Source organism: Anser cygnoides, chromosome 4 (assembly GCF_040182565.1).
Source record: "Anser cygnoides isolate HZ-2024a breed goose chromosome 4, Taihu_goose_T2T_genome, whole genome shotgun sequence".
NCBI classification, from domain to species: domain Eukaryota; kingdom Metazoa; phylum Chordata; class Aves; order Anseriformes; family Anatidae; genus Anser; species Anser cygnoides.
In genome coordinates this window covers 60,324,246-60,332,586 of record NC_089876.1, presented here as the reverse complement: position 1 = coordinate 60,332,586, position 8,341 = coordinate 60,324,246, and the positions used below count along the sequence as shown (strand labels likewise).

The following is an 8,341-nucleotide window of genomic DNA, read 5'->3' as shown; positions in this document are numbered from 1 at the left end:
CATTTTACTTTCTAGGAATTGAAACAAACAAAATTGACTTGGCTCTAGAGGCATGTGCCTTTGACTATGTTGATCCAAGTCTGGTTCCCTCCACACACACTCTGCCCCCAGGATGTTCATTAGATGCTGAATGTCAAATTTATCTTCCCAAGTTTATACTCGTAATTTTATGCATATTTCCTTGTGGGAAAAGACATCAAATCTTAGAGTGATAATTAATCTTTATTTTTCTAGGTGAACCTCTAGAACCTGACCCAATGAAAGTGACCTCACATTAAAAAGAAATTGATTTTAAATAAAGTGGACACCTATATCCATCTTTCCAGTTATTTGAGAAAAGATTTCTTATTTATTTATTTAAGACAGATAAAAATACTCAAAATAAAAATCATTCAACATCCCATTGTAAAATCAGTGTTTTAATATAGAAAGCCAGGCCTCTAAGAAACTGTTATCAAAGTCATTGTTGTGGTTTAACCCGGCTGGCAGCTAAACACCACACAGCCGTTCGCTCACCCTCCCCCCTCCCTCTCTGGGATGGGGGAGAGAAACGGGAAAGTGAAGCCGGTGAGTTGAGATAAAGACAGTTTATTAAGACAGGAATATAATAATAACAATAATAATAATAATAGTGATAATGATAATAGTATTAATAATAATAATGTGTAAGAAAACAAGTGATGCACAATGCAATTGCTCACCACCCGCTGACCGATGCCCAGCCTATCCCCGAGCAGCCGGCCCCCCACCCCGGCCAGCCACCCCTATATATTGTTTAGCATGACGTCAGATGGTATGGAATACCCCTTTGGCCAGTTTGGGTCAGCTGTCCTGGGTCTGTCCCCTCCCAGCTCCTGCTGCACCCCCAGCCTGCTCGCTGGCAGGACAGAGCGAGAAGCCGAAAAGTCCTTGGCCTGGTGTAAACACTGCTCTGCAACAATTAAAACATCAGCATGTTATCAGCGCTCTTCTCATCCTAATCCAAAACATAGCACCCTACCAGCTACTATGAGGGAAAATTAACTCTGTCCTAACTGGAACCAGGACAGTCATTTAAATTTCATGTCTCATTTGTGATCTTACTTCAGGACAACACTTTTATCAAATCCTAACCACCTTTTGTTTGTTGATGTGACAGCACATCATATTTTCTGAGTTCAATGGACTTCACCAACTCAAAATAACTACTACTTGCCAGCAAAACCTCTTTTTTAAAAAGTAAAAATTTTGATTATAGTTTAAGCTAGTGGCATATCTTTGTATGATGTGATACTGTGAATGTGATGAGGGGTTTCTTTTAGAAATTATGAAGTCACACACCCACCCAAAACAATGTAAATGCATTTTTTGATGTAGCATATTTCATTTTTTCCAGACTGTTTATTTGATATTTAATGGCAGCCTATTTGTTTTATTACCGTGGTTACACTGGTGCCATTTGAGGAACTATTTACAGGCCAGCTATGTGCAGCTATGACATTTGGTGTTGACGTGTGCCAGATTAGTCTTAGTGCCAATTTTAACAATGCTTCGTGGCATTTAGAGAAAAGATTTTGGGGGCACAACTGAATCTCAGACAGAACCATTGGATACATGAGAATGCTTGCAGTGTAAGGAAATCCTTCTAAATAAGTGGAAAGAAGCTGAGCGTGTGGATACATGGTGATATGCAGTGGGCATAGTGGAAAATTCATCCCATGTTTTTTTGTTGTTGTTGCTGTTTGGTTGGTTGGTTTTTTTTTTGGAATGGAGAATTTTGAGTAATTATGTTATAAAGATTTTTTAAAAAGAAAGCTAGATGTAACTTATTTCCCTGCCTATTTTTTCATTAATTATTTGTCTTTTTAAATTATATGGATGTCATGAATTTGTGAACATTGTATTTTATATGATTTTTTAAAATAATGATATAAATCTGTAAATAATTTAAAAAAACTGTCAAAACTCATATCAAACTTAAACTCAAGTAAATGCAGTGTTTTCAAAATTCAAGTGAAAGGCTAAAGGTTAAAGCTTTTAAAAAGTTAAGCCTCCCACAACTCACTCACAATAACCAGTCCCTAAATGAATAATTGATTGCCATTCTATTCAAGTTTGTAGGGGCTGTTTAATAGCTGGATGAAACTATAACCTATAGCAATTTGTACTTTAACTATCAATGACATTTCATCAAAATTAAGTCTTCTTTTTGCTGCAGAGGTACCTATAAAAACTCTTGCATCCTGCTGCCTTTCACATACTTGCCATTTTCAAGTTCAGTGCTTCAAATTTAGCTGATACTTTTGCATTTCACATTGGTAGCCCTTTTCTACCTTCCATCCATCTCCTTTTTGTGTTTGTCAGCAATTCCTTATTCAACCACTCTGACCACCTACTGTGGCTGTTCAGCTTCTTGCACACTGGAATGTACTGTTAAAGAGTGTTTTGTGAAGGCTGTCCTAGAAGAACAACCAGCTGTCCTGGACCCCTTTCTCCTGCCAGGCACCATCCCATGGGATCCTGCCTACCACTTCCTTGAGCATGCTGAAATCTGCCATCCTGAGCCTGATGTCTTGCTGCTCACCTACCTCCCTTGTGCTCGCTTCGGCAGCACATATACTAAAATTGGGACAATGCAGAGAAGATTAGCATGGCCCCTGCACAAAGATGACACGCAAATTCATGAAGTGTTCCATATTTTTGAGGGATGTCACAGGTCTCTGTGGCACAATTGGTCAGTGCATCCAGCTGTTAAGTGAAAGGCTGGTGGTTCGAGCCCACGCAGGGATGCGGGTGCCCATTTCTTTCAGTTTTGGGCCCCTCGCTACAAGAAGGACATCGAGGTGCTCGAGCGAGTCCAGAGAAGGGCAACAAAGCTGGTGAGGGGTCTGGAGAACAAGTCTTATGAGGAGCGGCTGAGGGAGCTGGGATTGTTCAGCCTGGAGAAGAGGAGGCTCAAGGGTGACCTTATCTCACTCTACAGGTACCTTAAAGGAGGCTGTAGCGAGGTGGCGGTTGGTCTATTCTCCTACATGCCTGGTGACAGGACGAGGGGGAATGGGCTAAAGTTGCGCCAGGGGAGGTTTAGGTTGGATATTAGGAAGAACTTCTTTATGGAAATGGTTGTTAGGCATTGGAATAGGCTGCCCAGGGAAGTGGTTGATTCACCATCCCTGGATGTCTTTAAAAGATGTTTAGATTTAGAGTTTAGTGATATGGTTTAGTGGAGGACTTGTTAGTGTTAGGTCAGAGGTTGGACTTGGTGATCTTGAAGGTCTCTTCCAACCTAGATGATTCTGTGATTCTGTGTGATTCTGTGAACTTCTGCTGCTTCCTGGTCACTACAGCAAATACTTCCATCAGTTACTGCACATCTGACCAGTTTATTCTAGATTGCATGTGGCAGACCCAGGAAAGCACCTCCTGGGTTGTTGTGTCCAGCCTGTGTCTAGAATTGCCCCTAGAAATTTGCGGGATGCCTATACCTATTTGTGTAGTAACGTATACAAAATGTATTAGAGCAGTTACAGTCAGCAAGCAAATTCTTGTGCTGCCTGGTTCCTGGCTGCAGTTGCCCCATGCTGTGTACCCTGAACACTAGGTTCACTGTCATTTCTTTCATCCTGTCTTGTGCTGCCCACAAACTCTAGCTTTACTGGTGATTTTTTCTAAAAACATGCAGGTAGCTTAAGGAAATATACTCAGCAAATATCTGCTGCATCTTTTATCTACTAATAGACAAGCTTTAATCTGAGAGTTTAGACAAAAGAATTATTAGTAGAAATAATCCAAGGAATTCTCTTTTTTTACTAAAAAAATATATTAATCCTTTCTTGTTTTATTGGGTGATATTTTCACTTACAGGGAGCAACTTGTGGACATGCAGAGATGGCATGTGCATATTTGATTTAGGTAGAGGGTTTAGGTAGACTTTTAATGTATTAGTCTTTTATTATAAAGTTCTGAAATGTTGGTGATAATATTTCTGCTTATCATCAACAAAATCAGATGATAAGGGCTTAGAAGTAGGTACTTTCCAGAATTAAGGACTTGCAATACTTCTAGAAATCAAAAAAATGTAGTTGTATGTTCATCCTCCTGAACTGAATGGAAAGAATTTTTGTTTTTGTTTTTGCAGGCTTTGAAAGAGACTACAGGCTTTGTACGTGAACTAAACTGAGGACTAAAAAGCAGTTTCTATCACTCTGCTTTGGTAGATTTTGGTAGATCTCTATTTTTATTTGCTTTTAATGCTTTTGCATTTAGAGAAATTATTAGTTAAAATCATGAAATGCTTTAATTGTCATTTCTAAATGTTATGATATGCCTAAGAACCTGGAGGGAGGCCAGAGACTGAGATTTCATTTAAGTAAATGCATATGCTGTTCCAAAAATACAAAAATCTCAAAAAAAAAGAAACAAAAAAAAAACCACTAGAAGTTCACCGAGCCTTTGTTATATTTGCTTTTTAAAGGGAAATTCAGGTGGCAGCTGCTCTGGAAAAAAGAATAAACCATTGACTTACATTGGTTAATAAATCAATTAGTTGCCTTCACCTCAATCCAGCAAAAAAGGAGACAATACGATGATTTCTTGATAGCTGACTTTGATAATGTGTGATTATTTCATCCGCTTGAAGCACTGGTACATTATGAACCACTTGAATCATAAGTGACACTTCGTGTTTGTGGTTTCATTGCTGAAAAGTGACTAGACAATGTGTGCTCTGCCAAGCCTGCATATGTCCCAAGGCACCACGCATAATGCAATTATGTGGAGAACCATAAAAATCTATACATTGCTACTTGGTTATTCTGTTTGAATTTGCAGAGTAATGCTACCTTAGTACCTCAGGTCTTGGGCTTTTCTTTGAGCATCTCTAGAAAAGTGTTTTTGAAGACAAGTTGTATGAGACTGAGCCATAGGTAAATCAGAAGAGTGATGTTTGCACTTTTGTGAAAGTAGCTGTAAACAAAACCATGAGCTGTTTGAATCTATTCTTCTCATAGGATTTCCCTAAAAAGTGATCATAAAAACATCTTAGCGCTTAACATATTTAACATCTCCCCACATGGATCTTGTAAATGCTCAAGCTGTGCCTTCCAAAGCCCATTAAACACAATGTTTGCCATTGACAGAAGACAGCAGCGGGCTTTGCATAGACCTGGCAGCACAGGGTCTCGGTGCTTAGCAGCACTTACCTCCACCTGAGCTGACTGCAGCTTGGTTTTGCAGCTGGGCAGGGGCCATGCCTGCTGCTGCCTCACCTCATTCAGCCTGAGCCTTGGAATACGTGGGTTAAGGCATCTATCCCATTTAAAAGGTGAGAATGGAGAAATCCCTCTCTGTACTAAAAGATTAGCTGTGTTCTGGCAGCTTCGGACATAAGCATTTCTTTCCATCAACTTTAACTGATGCTGATTAGTTCTTTAAAAGTTGTTATTACTGTTATTATTATTGAAGTTATTATTAACTCTTATCTCTAAATTGATCTCTTAAAGGAAAAATAAACAGGCATCAGTGTTTAGGTTCATGTATACCTAATCTGTTTGAAATTTACAAAAGCTTTATCTACTACTCATCTCTGAGTTCTGAATATGTTATAATTTTTCTAAAAATGTGAAAATAATATTTAAAATCTAGGGATAAAATCTGAGGGATTTTTAGTTTGTTCTGAATAAAGTATGGTTGGTTATATTTGGAATTGTACTGCAGTTTCTATAACATCCAGACCAGGAAACTAATTATATACTTTGACTGTGTCTAGATTATTTTTGGATCTACAACAAACAAGTGCTTAGATGGAGTTTGGATTGAGACCTTTTTATGTCAAGTTTGGTATGAATTTGATCAGATATAAATCATCATACCACCACAGATTAGTGCTTTATATTACTATGTATACACATGCCTTGCTTCATAAATGATGTGATGACGTTTGCTAATAGTAGTAAGTTATTGTTACATTGGAGTGCCTGAAAGAGTTTAACTGGAATAAGTGCTTTGGCTTGTTACTGAAACTGTACACCTAGTACTGCACCCCGTATTGTCTTTTGTGGCTGAATGGTCCAGTTGCACTGCTGGGTATGTAGCACTGCAGGGATTGTTCTCAGTATGGCTGAAGTGGTTTCACAGTGAGGGGCAGCTAAGCACCACCACACTGCTCTCATTCCCTAAGTACAATACAATGACTGACAGTGTCGGAGCTTCCTTCCAACACTAACAGTGAAGGAAAAAGGGTTAAACTGTGTTGAAAGTAATAGTGCAGACGGTTCCAAGACAGTTGATTTGGAATTTGCCTGTAAAAGAATAGGACCTATACAAGGAGTAAGAGATACTTTCAACTATTGCACGGGAGCACTGTGTATAGGCTCTCTGAGAAAACCCCGGAAGCTATTGGTCTGAATGCCAAGGGGATTAGAGATTATTGTTGGTAATGCCATTAGAGTTTGCAAGCTCCTCCTTTGTGAGCTAAGGACTTAAAATTGTTCTCAGATTTGTAGGCACATTTCCAAAAATTTTCTAAATCTTAACTAATAAGAATTCACTGCTGAAGATTTTACAGATTACACTAGGGTGGCTTCAGATATAAAACATGGAAGAATGTATAGTAAAAATGTGTAAAGCAAAATGAATCTTCTAACACTAGTTATTAATAAAAATATTTAAACTTTATTATATATGTACACTATATAGTAATTCTATATATTATATATGCTATACATTGTAGTGTTATACATATATGTATATATATATGTATAAACATTATGTGACTAGCTACAGTCTCAAAGTTTATTAGAATCATTAAAGCAACCAGTGTGAGAAGTGACACCTTTTTAATCAGCAGGCATTCTCCCTCTGGGGGAATTTCTGCACTCTGTCTCTGGGTAAATGAACTCTGATAGACTGATTCACAGGATTTGAGGGCAAGTATCTTTCTCAGGCTATGAATATGATAAGAATACCACTGTAATTGTCATCATATGGGAATGCCACAACACCAGCAGTTAGCTGTTCTTATCAATACTGAATAACTACTAAGAAAACTCTACAGAGAGATTCACAGGTTATGTTTTTTTTTTCTTTTTTTCTCCTATCATGTTCTCACACTATCTATAAATACTTTATAGGGAAGATAAAAGAAAAACATACAGGCATGTATCTTCTGGTCTGCCAAGCCTGTGAGCCATTGTGCGTATTAAATTAATGAATTGCTCTAGCAAAGAAATTTCAAAGTCACAAGAATTGATTGGCAGTGTTTTTAATCAGTCCATTATTAGGAAATTTTTAATTCAAAACTAGATCCAGCTTTTCCATATTCTGAAAAGGTCAGTAGACTTGTAGGATTGTTTTGAAACCAAATTAAATCAGTGAGTGATTTGCTTTCATAGGATCACAGTTTAGCGTGCATTACCATGCATTTTTTGGCTGAAAACACAAATATTCTAGGCATATATTCAATACAGTTTTTTTCTTCATCTTGATGAGGTGAGACAGCTCTTCTATGAGGAGAACTGAGGATTCAGTGCAGCATTTTTAAAGATTGCTATGAGCACCCAACTAAAGAAAAACGTGTTCAGTGAGCAGGTTAAGACTCTACATTCTTGTAATAATTTTGCATCCATGTATCACAGCAACAGTTCAGAGGAAAAATTGTCCAACTTTTCAAGAGCATAACTGTAATGGGAAAAGTTTTCTTTTTCTTGCCATGCTTACTGCGTCTTTGGCCAATTCATTTTTCCATACTCTTAGATCACTAGGTGTACAATGGTGTTATTATTGATTATTAATTATTTTTAATATTATTATCACAAGAATCATAACAACACTAAGCTATTCAGATGCTAAAGGAGACTATGGAAGTACCCTAAGTACAAGTAGCATAAAAGTTTCCTGTAGGATTATTCTGGTAACATGAACCTGGTTCCAGTACTATGTCATCTGCTCAAGTATTTTGGTTTTTGAATCAATATATTTTTCTTTCACAGGGTGGTATGTACATATGTTAATTATCATTTATTGGTATACACACTCAAAATGGGACTGCCTGGTTCCAAACTGTCACTGTAACTTTTTTTTTTTTTTTAATATTTTGGCTCATAAATGGAGCCTTCAAAATCAATTTACCTCAGGAACTCATCAGTGATGAGCGCATCATGTTGCTGTGGTACTGAGCATTTAAAATATCACTGTGTGGGTGATGGGTTGGCATGTGACTTTTTGCAACCCAAGCCCTTCTGATTAAAGAAAACGTGGAGTAAAAGTAAATCAGAAGTAATTTTCTCTTTACAAGTTCAGATTTCATTTATATATATATATATATATAAATAAAATACATATAAACTGTATTAACCTGCTCTCA

At 37.5% G+C, this 8,341-nt stretch overlaps 1 non-coding gene across 1 annotated transcript; it reads left to right on the top strand.

Moving 5' to 3' along the window:
- Positions 1-2,574: 2,574 nt before the first annotated feature.
- On the top strand, positions 2,575-2,681 carry LOC125184595 (U6 spliceosomal RNA). The gene has a single exon (XR_007168865.1). It is a non-coding gene; the product is annotated as a U6 spliceosomal RNA (small nuclear RNA).
- Positions 2,682-8,341: the final 5,660 nt, after the last annotated feature.